The following is a 13,587-nucleotide window of genomic DNA, read 5'->3' as shown; positions in this document are numbered from 1 at the left end:
GGGAAAAAAATGACATATCTTATATTTTTTTGCAAAAAAAACCTCCATTCTATCATAATTTTAGCCACATGTGGTCCAGTGTTAGCTGCCAGACCCTGAAAAAGAGGAAAAAAAATACATAAATAGGAAGGTTAACACAGTTCTGGCTGGGTGGGGAAATGAGAAGGCCAAATGTACATTAGTCAAAGAAAGAAAAATAATATCCCAGAAAATGAATAAGAGATAACTATCCTCAGAATAATACTATATAAATACATTTGCTGTAGGTCACATAAAAGATTCATGGCACACAAATGTACAGGTCAAATTACCTTTAAATATTAAATTTCTTTCCAGCGAGGAAGAATTTCAGATTTATGCTGTTTTCATAAAGAAAAAGGATGCACCCCATGCATTCTTATTTGCTGACAAATTATGGCTTCTGGGTTTGCCTGTAAAATGCAGGTTGCAAACTGTCTTCTTCATGAGCAAAAAAAGAAAAATAAAGAGTGAATCATCATGAAATTCATCTCTTCCCCAAGAATTTCCTTTTTTCTTTTGGCTCATTAAATCACTATGTTCCTATTGTGGATCCATAGAAGTTAGTATTGGAGAATACCTATTAGGTCAATAAAGCACTCCATTTCCCTGCTAATGTATATTATTTTCCTGCACCACTTTTTGGTCAGTCTGTCTTTTAAAAGATTCAGCAACAAGGTCACACTGTTCCTTAGAGATGTGATTCCACCCACACCTCAATGTTCAGACATTTTCATATTAACAGGTCAAAGCAGGAATAACAGAACCACAAAAAGTTACCACAAAAAAAAAAAAAAATATATCTTAACTCAAAGCTGGGCATGAAGTGGCACAGAGTGGTAAATTATTCCAACAACTGGTAGCAAACTGTAACTACTGAATCTGTGGTTCCAGTTTGGCCTTTGTCAGTTGAAAACAAATGTGTTGATATCTCTTGGCTCTTTGATGGTCCTTGTGGAACGAGCTGTGACTCTTCCAGATGGAGAGATGCTCAGGGCATGCCACCAGCTTCACACAGACAGCCCCAAAAACTGAGCCCAGCCCTTGGATAGAGTCAGGCAACTCATTCACTTAAAATATGTCTGAGAGTCGAAGCTCATAATAAAAATATCTCCCAAGCACATTATAACTAAAAGCAGTCAGAGTCCCTTTAATAATATACAGATAGAGAGTCATAACCAGTTGTAATTGCACTGTGATTCTCTGTCTAATAGAGGAGAAATTGGCTCTCCTTCCAGACTGGCTGAGTCTGGGGAAGCTCAGATTTTGCTTTCAAGAGCTTTTGCTCTGTGACACCAGGACCAGGGGGGACATCAGGAGGTGCTGCCAGGCCTTGGTTCACTCTCAGGATGAAAAACGTGATAAATGGTATTGCTGAATTCTGAGATATCAAATTTTATCTCTGTGGTTCTAATGGCATATGTTTAGCAGAAGAATAAAACCATCTCTGTGGTTACTTTCTCTACCTAGAGAGTTTAAGAAAATTTTTTACTTTCCACATCTACTCAAAATTATTGCATGGACCTGTTCACTTTTAGAGCATTGAGTCCAAGGGCTCTGGTGGATTTAGCAATGGTGAATTCCCCTTTCTCCCTACAGTGGTTAGAACCAATATTTCTGACTGCAAAGTGATTATCCGTTATCAATTAACCTTCTTTCCTGCTTGTCTAGCAGGGTCAAGGGAAAATCTCCTCCCTAGTTTATCTATGTACCAAAAAACCCTTCCTGGCAAATGATTTTCTCAAGTCTTTAGCCACTGGTGTGCAAGTTAGGTCCCATCTGCAAAGGTGGTTCCAAGATCCTCCTCTGGCTCACCACATTCTTGGTGGCATCACTCTGCTGAAGGCAGCACCAATCCAACCAGCATCATTTCCTTAGGCTTAATTTCAGTCCTTCATTTGAAATTAAAACCATGTTGAGATTTCTTGAATAGGACTTTTTATACTGATTTAAACTAACAGAAATAATAAATACATTGAAGTATACCACTTCAGCCAGGAATTGTTAGACATGGGAGCTTAAAATTCACAGCCCTCAAGCCTTCATTAGACAAATAAAACTCAGTGGGTGGAGAGACCCATGGAAGGCAAGTACAAAAGAGGCGTGCTACACACGGGTGTAAATTTGTTTTCCTTTCACTGCAAGTGAACGCTCAGGGGAAAGTGTTTGCAGCATGAGTCCAGCTCTAATTTCAGTAATCCCCACAGCTTCTTCTGAGGGCAGGAAAACCATTCTTTCTATTCATGGCATTGACTTTTTGTTGCCTCCATGCTCCAGCCAGTCCTGCAGACCATCTGGCAGGAGTGAGCCAGCTTAACCTCATTTTCCAAAGTGCACACCTCACCCCCTTGCTCCAGCCACTGCCCCTCTGCCTGAGGACACAGACACAGGAGATTTTTTTCTCTTTTCTCTTTCTTTTCCTTTCTTAGTGGTGACGCTTTAGCAGGGATAGTGTTTGTCTTTCTTACCACAGCCCCTCGATCCCACTGTGCTCCCTTTTCCCTTTCTTTACCCCCACCCCTCTCCCCACCTGCTTTGTGTTTTATCTCTGCCTGTAAAGTTGTGTGATTATGGATAGAGAAGTCACCACACAAACAGGATAGAATTTACCACAATGGCTGTTTTGTTCATCTACATTTCACTGTCTGTCTCTTGTCGGAGCATGGCTATCATCTTCTACTAACAATATCCCTGGGTAAATGATAAAGTCAACTCTGGAGTAAAGCTAGACGTTTTATCAGCATGTTCAAACTATCCCCTTACAGCTCTGTACTTGCCAACTGCACATCCTTTTCCTACACAAAGACTCAATGCACATTAAAAAGGCACTTATTGAAGGTGGTGTTTGTTTGCAGAGAGGGTGTGGGTCCTGATCACCATGGCAGTCACTCTCCATGTTTTTTCTCTCATCACCCAGAGAAAACTGGGTGATGCAGTTATGCTCTCTGACAAGTTCTTGGCTCCAGTTTGAGGTTATTTTGCTCCTTGCCAGGTCATTCTTCTTCATTCCTCTGCTGATGCTAACTGATGGATTTCCCCTAAGCTGACGACAGAGTTGATCTAATGCCTCGCTGCAGGAGAAAGTCACCACAGACGCAAAATAAAAGATTGGAAGCTCTGAGATCTCTGTTGGCTGGTGTCCTGAAGCCACAAGAAATGGATAACAGGGGACCCTAATATACTATCCATACATCAACAAGCAAGGGGATGATAAACTTCCAAAAGTCTTTCCCGCTCTCAGATTTAGCGATCACATTAATGCTGTGAAACAAACCCTTAATAAAGTATTTGCATCTACATCTTGCTAGGCTAGGATTAGCAGCCACCCTTATTAAGTTTGGCCTGTACCAAAAAGTAGAGTTGTGCAGCAAAGGTGGTCCTTAAGTTCATTTATTTCTTTCTTAAACATCAACAGCTGTTAAAGTTCATACATTTGGATGCAGTACTTTGCCCAAAAATGCTCTTATGTTTGTCTCTCCAAAGCTGGGATCTGGGAGGATTTCTCACCAACTTAATTCTTTTTTTTTGTGTGTACAGTATCCCTTTCTCTCCATCCTTTTCCTTGTGTGCCTTTAAAATAAAGAGCCTTTGCAGAGGAACTGCTCTGTGTTCTGAGTTTATATAGCAGTTAGTGCAACAGGACCCTAATCCTGGCCGGATGTTTAAGAGATTAGGAAGAGGAGGAGGATGCCTGTTTATACAGAAGGCTTTCTCTTGTTAGTCAAATAAAGAGAAATTTTCCTATTGGTTTAATTCTTAACTGTTTTGACCTCTCACATTAGGGTTAAATTTGCCCCTTTGTTCTATTGCAAAGTAAGACACTGTGAGAAGAGATGAGCCAACTACTTAATTTAGTTTCATAGGGATTGGTGCAGAGGTTTGCATTGCTCACAGTTTCCTGCTTCCCACATCCCAAGCTAATTCCACTTCAAGCCCAGTGGGAGCTTAGCACCTGAATGAATATAACGTCTCAGAAGTCAAATAAATAAGAAGACAAGAATGAAAGATTGAATTTAAAGGGAATGAAAAACATTTTTCCTTGTCTGAGGATGTGAACCCTTCCAGTTTTGCCTGAACTTAATATTATTGAGCAGAAAAAGAATGCACTGTAATGATTGCTTATCTCTCTCTTTTCTCTGTTTCCCTTGAACAGTGGTTGGGAGTTTTCATTTCCTATGTCATTTATAATGTGCTGAGTTTTGTATTTTTGTTTTTGTTTGGCACGTGCGTTGTGAAAAGAAGGCCTGTTACAGATTGCATCACCCTTTTTCATCCCAACCAACATTAATGATAAAACCACCATTTCTCCTTAGATTGCACCATATTCTGATCAGGGCTGGATGAATTGAATAGCTATATATGAGCTATAAAGCTCTTTAACACTTGATCACAGATCTGAATCCAGTTTATATCAACAGAAAGCTTAGGCAAAATAATGTCTCTAATTTTGAAAGCATGCACACTGTGAAAAACTGCTGGTTTTATGGTAATTTCACAGAAATACAGAAAGACTGTGTATAAATGCAGTCTTCTAGGTCAGGATTATGACACACTGGCAAACATATGTGTTGGATGTGCTCAATAGTACGTGCCCTGTTCTGTTCAGTATTTATGCATGTCCGTCTAGAATTGCAGAAATTATCACAATTTTTCACAATTTTTCCTTTTTTTTTTTTTTATCCTGGTCCTAATCCAATTCCCATCAATGTCCTATTAACCCCTTGCTGTGACAGTGACCAGAATGTTGAACTCTCCCCAAATTTGTCCCAGTGAAAATTTTTATTCTTCATTTAATATTTTATCCTCAAGCCAAACCAGTTCCTCTCTAAAATCCTGCAACTTGTAACAGCAACATTTATAAGACCCTTTTCTACTGCATCATCTTTTTAATATGTGTCACAAATGCTGTACCATAATTGTCTGGCTGTCCCAGGTCATTCCTCCTGGGGATATTAGAAAAATTTAGATTAAAGATCCACACTGAAGTGTTTCCATCAAAGCAACATGAAAGGTTCCTGCAGTGTTAGATGCTGTTCTGCCTCTGCCTTGCCTAACAAGTGGCTTTAAGACCACTGAGCAGCTGAACACATCTGGCTTCAGTCACCTAAGCTTGCAGGTCACTGGATTGCTCTTTCTGTTGTCTTTTGCCACAAGGATTTTTCCCAACCAGATCGAAAGCTTTTAAGTAGCTGTATGTTTGTGCCAAACACTAATTGAATGAAAGGGAAAGATGTGAGCCAGATGCAACAGGTTAAATTCCCTCTAGAAATTAATGGAGTTGCTTCAAACTTAAACCAAGGAATCTCTGATGAGGATCAGTCCCAAGAACCAACATGACATATTGAAAAATTGATACATCCTTGTCTGAAGTTAGAGAAAGAGCAGAAGAAAAATATGGCATACAGATCAATTAACTTTTGATTCAAGATACCTATTTCCTATTACAAGCAACACTTTGTATTCCTCAGTTCTTCTAATGAGTGGTGTATTTTGCAGAAGTCAATTTATGTATTTTGCTGGACATATTATGCTTGAGTATCTTTTATCTGATTTTTTTTTTTATATCAGCAAATTGACAATTTTGCCTCACATGGCAGCTTATGAATCCATGTTTATCTTCCTCACTGTCAGCAGGTACATGGATCACTCCTTAAGGATACATTTCATTGGGAGCAGCACTCAGAAACAGAGAGGGCTCAATGAGAGAAAATAGAAAATATGTGGACTTGAAATACTGGTGAGATCTCACCAACATTATGATCAAAGTTAAATCTGTAAAGAAATAATCTCCACAGTGGTTGCTATTTTCCTGTGGTGTTCCCAAATTGAAGGAGGAGCCCATTTGAATGCATTGCATAAATTTGTGAAAAAAAGTATAAAAAGATACATGGATTTGAGCAGGAAGGTTTCCCATACTTAGGAAGGAGTGCTATTTTATGGGGTTTTTTTCCCATTTCAAAGCAGTTTTAACATGACCTGAGATTTCAAAATAAACTTTTATTATGAGTCAAAACACAGCATTTCATCTGCGTAACATCAGAGTATTCATTCCATGGTGATATTTTAGACTTGAGAGAATTGCACAATAAATACTGAATTTTCTCTCGTAAAACTCACTTGAAATGAAAAAGAATCCATGCTTTAGTATAGACACATGATACTTCAACATTGCTGAAATAATTCTACAAAATCAAATATCATTAGAAAGAACATTTTGCTCTAAAATGGGTGATTTTTCTTAAAAGCTGCATCTTGACCCTCCAAAATCGTTCAACAAAATTTCTAGGTGGCTTGAAATCAGCTTTTCTCCTTTTGAAAAAAAGTGGAAGTGGAGGCTCTGAGTAAAAAGCTGACCACCCATGAGAGGCTTGCTGTTGACTTCAATGCAGCCCAGATTTCCCCCACGGAATTCGACGGCGTCGTGAAATTTAGAAGTCCTGGCTCCACACTATTCAATGGCAGCAAGAGATTAAAGAGGAGTTACACAGGATGGTGATAGTAGAATGTAATGTATATGGTTCAGATTTAGTACATATCACAGAATAGGCCACAGAGGTGAAAGGGGAGCTGGGCAGGAATTCCAGCTGAACTAGCTCACTTGTCCCTAATCCCTGCTATCTGATGAACTGCCCTTGGCAAGGACCGCAGCAGTACAAAAGTTATGCCAGTGTTCAAGTGTCAAAGGTGATAGAAAGCTAAAAATCACTTTGCATCAGATGGCTGTAATAGATTTCCAAAGTTTGTCCTGGATCAGTTTCCCCGGCCATTGAAGAAACAAAAGTAGAGCTCCCCTTCCGTGCATATCAGCACTAATTCCTGTGTATCATTTCTGAAAGGCTTCAGGCTCGTTTTGTCCATCAGCTTGGCTCAGAGGTGTGTCAACAGGGGAATATGAAGAGACCAGACTTAAAAACACTGTCTGGATTGGAAATGAAAGGGAAGGAGCAGAAGGGGACCAGGGGTGGAGGTGTTTGACAAAAGCACACACACACAGACTGCAAGAAAAAAAAATAAAAAGACAAAGGAAATTCTTTTACATTTATGAAAGTAAACTAGATTCCTTTGGTCTGACAGATGAGCATAACTGCAGGTCTACCTACAGACTTTGATAAGCACTTAAATGTAAACAAAAAGAATCAATTTGCATTTTCCTTTCTGTTGCCAAATGCAATGCATCATTTTACAATTGCCATTAAGGATTATTGCTATCCTAACACAGTGCCTTACACAGTTTGTGCCCATCATTTGTTTTCTACCCTGGCAGAACATCTCAGGCTGCTGGCAGTTTTGCACTGATGTTGTCTTTGTCCTGTTTTAATTTTCTGGAGTGTGCTTATTCCAAAAAGGGTTTTTTTTATCCTGAAAACTGTCTTCCATGAAAGCATGTCACTCATCACCTCCTTGTGCACTTATTTAAGGGCTGATGGTCTCATCTCACGTGCACGAACTCATTTCAGTTCTGGGGTGACCAGGCTCATAAAGCTGCTTTTGATCTTATTGGAGTGTAACCTGGACAGTACCTTGGTGTCCACTTATTTCATAATCAACATTTAAATTACGAAATTCTTTTCTGATCTATGCCCTCCCCCTCCCCTCTTCCTCTTTTTTTTTTTTTTTTTCTTTTTTTTTAATTCCAGAGAAAGGGAAACAAGCCACAAGCATTCATTAAGCAAACAGCTGTGGACTAGAGGAGATCAGAAGTGCAGTCTGGAAACCATGTGTGCTTCTCATGTTACAATAATTGGGAAAGGATGATCAATGGCAGGTATAGAAACACAACAGTCTATGCTGAAAAAAAAAGAAGGAGTTTATCCAAATCCTGTTCAAAATAACAGATCCACTCTGAGATCCACTGATCACTGCAGAGCTGCTCTGCAGCCCAGAGAGCACAAACAGCAGCATGTGAAACTGCTCAAGCGCTGACAGAATCCCCTCCCCTCAAAAATATATTTATACAGAACATAATGCAAACGTCAATTAAAAAGATTGTGTTTAGCCACCACAATTTGTTTTCTTCCCAGCCCGTGATGTAATCTGCTCAGCTGTTAGCTGTTCCCTACGTTAGGGACCTATGTATTATCCCAGCAATCAATGTGTCTCTGAGTGTTGTGCTTCCCAGGAATTTCCTGAGCCAGGCAACTCCACAGGTTCTTGCTCCTCTGCCCAACAAAGCCTCACAGTGCCATTGGGCAGTTTAACTCTTGGCTGGTGCCCACAAATCAAAATCACATGTCAGCATGCAAAGCATTCAGCTGCCTTCCCATGCTGAATGGAAATAGCCTTCTTCATGTCACACATTTTTTTATTCATTTGAAGCACCAAAGACTTTGACTTGCTGTCCTAAACCAGCGTAAGCTGTCTGGTCCATATATCAATTAATATTCTTTGGGTGGGTTGAGTAAAAGGACTTGTGGGTTTAGGTTGCACCCTCACACCGTGGTCATGTTCCAGGGTTCATCAGGTGGGCTGCAGGACAATCTTGACAAACATTCTCCATCTCAGAGCTGAAATTAGCAGTGCTGCAGAAACTTTGCCGTTCTTATCATCTTGTTATAGCATTATGCTCAATTGGAGGAATATCTGTTAAAAAAAAAAAAAAATCTCATTTTCCACTCAGTCATTGACCTCCCTGTTGAGAACACACACATGCACTCATAAAACCAAATTATATTATTAAAATACATCTGGACTAAGAACTTGGATTAAGACTGATGACCAGGCTTTCACAGGCTCCCCAGCTGACTTTGGCAGTACACTGCAATCACAACTGGCCAAAGCTGGCTTCACTCCAATGCTCAAAGGTTTTATTCCTTAAGATGATATTTTTTAACATTGAGTTCTCCACCTGTTCTCACACTAAGAGGAAAACTGATTAAAATTGGATCTTTTATTTTCCCATTCTCTTTATGTGAAACGATTTCCCAAGAAGAGGATAGGAAGAGAAAGGGACAGTTTCAGTGTTTACCTTCACTATCACACTCAGAAATACTTCTTTTCATGTAACCATCACGTGTGACTGCTCTGATCAGTGTAAATATTTCTACAGCACTTTAGCCATGGACCTTAATCACTTCTACATTGAGTTCAGGACAGGTCCTATCCTGGGAATAGGTCACTCCCTGCTCCTGATTGGCTAGGACAACCCTGGGAATTAGTTAAAAACCACAAAATACTTATGCCTTAAAGGAAATTAATGCATTCTGGTTTTCCTTGCATTTTCCTTTCCCTCTATATTTATTTACAACCATCCTTTCACTACAAACAAGGTCATCTTAAAATTACAAAGATACCATCAAACATATGCTTTGAGGGTTTAGCGCTACCCTGAACAGGCAATCTTTTTATAGGGAAACCCTAAAATTAAAAAAAAGATTTTGTCAAGTCCAGAGGCCTTCCCAATGTATTTCCACAGAGCAAGAAGCCTGGTGAATGAGCACCCTGTTATAGTGAGCAATCATTTGGCAGCATAGGTTATTTTAATGGACACATCACTTTAAACGGAGCCTTCACCATCTGTTCTGCCCTCTAATTACAGATGCAAAAAGAACATAATTCACAATTGCATCATAAAAAAGTAAGATATAAGTGATTTAAATGCATGTGTATGTTCTTTATTCAATGCAGCATGCAGCTGTTGTGTTGTTTTCATGTTTCAGACACAAATCAGGATGAAAATGGCTCTCCTTTGATAGAGAGAATTCCCTCACACAGAACATTTTGAGTGCGGCAAGCAAGAATTCACTAAAGGCAAAATCTCTACTTTTTTCACATAAAAACCAAGCCTGGACTGTGTAAAAGGAAGGTGGAATTTATACTCCAGTGGATGCTCAGGGCTCTGAGAGCCTGTTCACAGCTACTCCCCTGGAGCTGTGAGTGATGCTCCACAAGGCTAATCCATAGGGTAGCCAAACCCTGAAGGGATTAATCCATTGCTATCTGGGGGTCAGAATGCACACATATACAGAGAACTTCTTTTTTCCTTTTTACTCTTTTTTTTTTTTTTTTTTTTTTTTTTTTTGGTGTTGCAGCAATATCTTTCTCCCCTCATCATCATGCCTGCTTCCCAGTTTGGCTTATTTTAATTCCCTGGTGTACGCAACCTTGTGTTTGACCTGTAACCCAACATTTCAGCCCCCTTGAGCACCTTGCTGCAGGGCAGGAGTCATGGCAAGGCCCTTTTTCCAGCCCGTTGCACCGGGCTGGGTTTCAGCCTTATAGAAGATTTCACAGTAGCTGCACAGTATATAGCTCAAAAAGAGAAATTGGAGAGTTCCTGCTGAGTAGGAATTCATCCATCAGCAGCAGCAAAAGGCAGGAATATGCAAGCAAATAATCCATTCTTAAACTTAAATGATGCCATAAAATGAAAGAAATGCCAATTATTCTCAAGTGAGTCAAGATAGTTAAAGTGCAACCTTTTATTGGACTAACAAATGGGTTAGAAATGAAGCACACAAGCTTTCAGGATGAAAATGTATTTTCTTCAGGTGTTGGCAGCTTTTAAATTGAGCTATAGTCCAATCCAAGTTTTTCTTAAGGATCAATATGACTCCAGACATTTTATTCTTTCTTCTTTTTTTTAGTCTTTTTGATCCAATAAGTTTTCTTTAAAGATGGCCATTATTTTTTATCTACTTAGAAAAAAATCCAGTTTCAAATGAACAATATTTTATTTTTTCACAGGCCCATAAAATTAGGATGTTTTTCTTTGCAGCTTCAACAGGAAAGCTAGTTTTAACAGAACATTATTCTCTGCCTGGTACTTCTTAAAATATAAAAAAAAAACCCTTCTCATTTCAAGTTGGAGATGCTTCTTTTAGAGCTTTGCTTGTCTTGATACAAGAAGTTAATAATATCTTGATTTAGCTACCCATTTAAATAAGCATCTAACTTTAAACACAGAGCAGTCTTGGATTATTTCAGGAAAACTACTCTGCTCTTAAAGTTAGAAGCATGTTTAAATGTGTATTGTCAATACACGTTGCTATCTCAACTTAGTTGACTCCAAAAGATGTTTCCAACTCCCTTCCATGGCTGTGGAGAATAAACTAAAATCCAGAAGGCCCTAATGGCTTCTATGGCTTTTCTTCCCAGACTGAGCAGAGTGGTCCCACCACAGTCAGGATTTGTTAAATGACAGAGATTATTCTATAGGGTGAATGTGAGGAATATTTTTGTCTCACCATCTGTGACAAAAGGGATTCAAATGTTATCACCTTTCTTTGAAATGTCCTGAACTCTGCAAATTTTAAAGAAATTCCACATGAAGCCTTGAAAAGTATCTTTTTATAGGTAAGGTGAATTTAAAAAAATTAAATTGTGAAATTCCCATTAGCTATTTTTGCCTTTCCATTTGCAGTCAGTTTATGAGGTAGTCAAAATATTTCACCGTTCAAAACCCCCATCAGAAGTAATTTGCTTTTTTCATTTATTATTTTTTTTTTTTAATTTTATCCCCCAAATATTTTCTGTTCCTCACCTGTGTGCTGCAGATGTCAGCTCTGGGAGAACCCACACGTGGTGGGGATCTGGCTGCAGTGGAGGACAGCACACTCCCACTGTCCTGCACAAGGTGTTGGGCCACTCTCCCCATCTGTCATGGTGTTACAACCACTATAGTCAATTCCACTTGATAGCTGAGCATATAATATGAAGTAAAAGAAAATTGGTTAGGTGTGTTGGACCTCAGACAGTTAAGCCTTAAATGTAAGTCAGAAAACTTCAAAATCAATGAGACTTTTTACAAGGCAACAATTCAGGGAAAGAGTTCACAGTGCCAAGACAGCTGTGTACTGGGAAGAATCCTAGCTGCTTCTTTGGAATAAAGCACATACTGGAAATAATGCAATCAAGCGACTCCTTAAAATGAAAAATTACAGTAAAACATCCTTAAAATAACAGAAGGCTCTGCCAGCAGCTCCAGGCTTGGTATTGGTAATATGCAAGATGCTGCGTTTCTTCTGAGTAAGCTATTACTGTCAATTCCCAAGAAAAAAAAGAAGTATTGACCAGTGTTGGACTTTCCCAGTGTCATAATGTTCAGCCAACATAAACAGTTCTGATCGAGTCATTATTTGTCTCCTTTCCAAGACAGTTTTCCAACGTATTCTAATTTGTTTAGAGAAAAGAATTGTATGGAGGAGGATGCCTATTTAAGCTCAGTATCAGTAATTTTCCCCAGGCAAACAGAAGGAAAATCTTCATAGCAGAAACTTGCAATGTTTTAAATAGCTCCTATAGAAACACTGGCTCTGGAAGGAATATCAAAAGGCTATTTTTTTTAGGCTGAAACGAGCTGGTTTTGACCTGGGATTGGGATCCCAGCAGGGAGTGGGAGAAAGGAGACACATCTTCATGTTCCTCAGTCTGCTTGTTCATTCTTGGGGGAATCTGTCACACCCCTAGGGATGCTCTGATCCCAGCCAGCTGGAACAGTCTTACCACAAGTCCTGCCAGCCCCGACTGTGAGAATGTCCTGAGCCTTTTTCAGCCATGCTCTCAGCCCTCCACTTTTCACAGGGCAAGGAAAAGGTGGCACAGACCCAGCTCTGCTAGTTTTATGTTGCACAAAGACACCTCTGTGAGAGAGGACTCTTGTTTTGGCTGCTTGGGACCATTTTACTCTGCTTGAACGAGGGGGTCTGCCCAAGTTCTTCAATTTTGCTACTGAAAATTTCTTAAACTGTTGAAAAATAACACAATAATAGCATTTGGAGAGCAGGGTGAGAAGAAGGGGGAAGGCAAGTAAACCCTTCTTATCCTGGCTATGATTTAGAGCCTAGGATCTCTCTGCACATTAGGCAGCACATCCCCACAGGGGTTGTAGAGACAAGTTAGGTGAGGATGAAAGGAAGATCATATCACCAACTTTCTGTACATGCTTCTGTGCAGATCAGATAATCCTGTCATGCTAAAGGATTGCCCCTTCCAAGGGACTGGCTCCACTTTTATGGGGGGAAATGTGCACCCAAGTGAGGCAGGGATCTCTGCACAGCTCCACAACGTGACTGGAGAGGTGCATTAATGCCCCCTAAATGACTCAGTGCCTCCCCCACCTCACAGACATAATCTTTACTCTGCTCTAATTCCAGCACCTACTTGGCCCTCAGCCCAGTGAAAGGCTCAACCTCTTTGCAGACCTCAGACACACATTTACATACACTGCAGCGTGTCTGTGTACGTTAGAGGACCTGCTGTATAATTTTAGTGCCTTTCCTTTCAGTGAGGTCGTGGAACTATGGGCACCCTGGGAAAAAAATGAAATGCTAAGTATAAGGAGATGGAGTCAGATTTTTAAAGATACTTACATAGGTGCCAGCTGGTTTTCTAAGCTGCTTTAGCCCCTAATTTCAGCTGACTTCAAACAGCTTTGAAAATCAGACTTTAGTAGCCTGAGTTGATTTTGCTGACTGTGAAATAAATCTCAATTGATTTCTGGAAGTGTGAGTGAGCAAAGAACACCCTCAGCAGCCTTTGACTTTAGATGATGCTCAGTGCCCCAGAAATTAGGTCACTCAGTGCTCAGGAGGATCACTGAAAAATGCAGGCACAGACAGAAGTGGGTAGTGT

The sequence above is a fragment of the Ammospiza nelsoni genome, chromosome 14, assembly GCF_027579445.1.
Source record: "Ammospiza nelsoni isolate bAmmNel1 chromosome 14, bAmmNel1.pri, whole genome shotgun sequence".
NCBI lineage: Eukaryota > Metazoa > Chordata > Aves > Passeriformes > Passerellidae > Ammospiza > Ammospiza nelsoni.
This window is presented reverse-complemented; position numbering follows the sequence as displayed.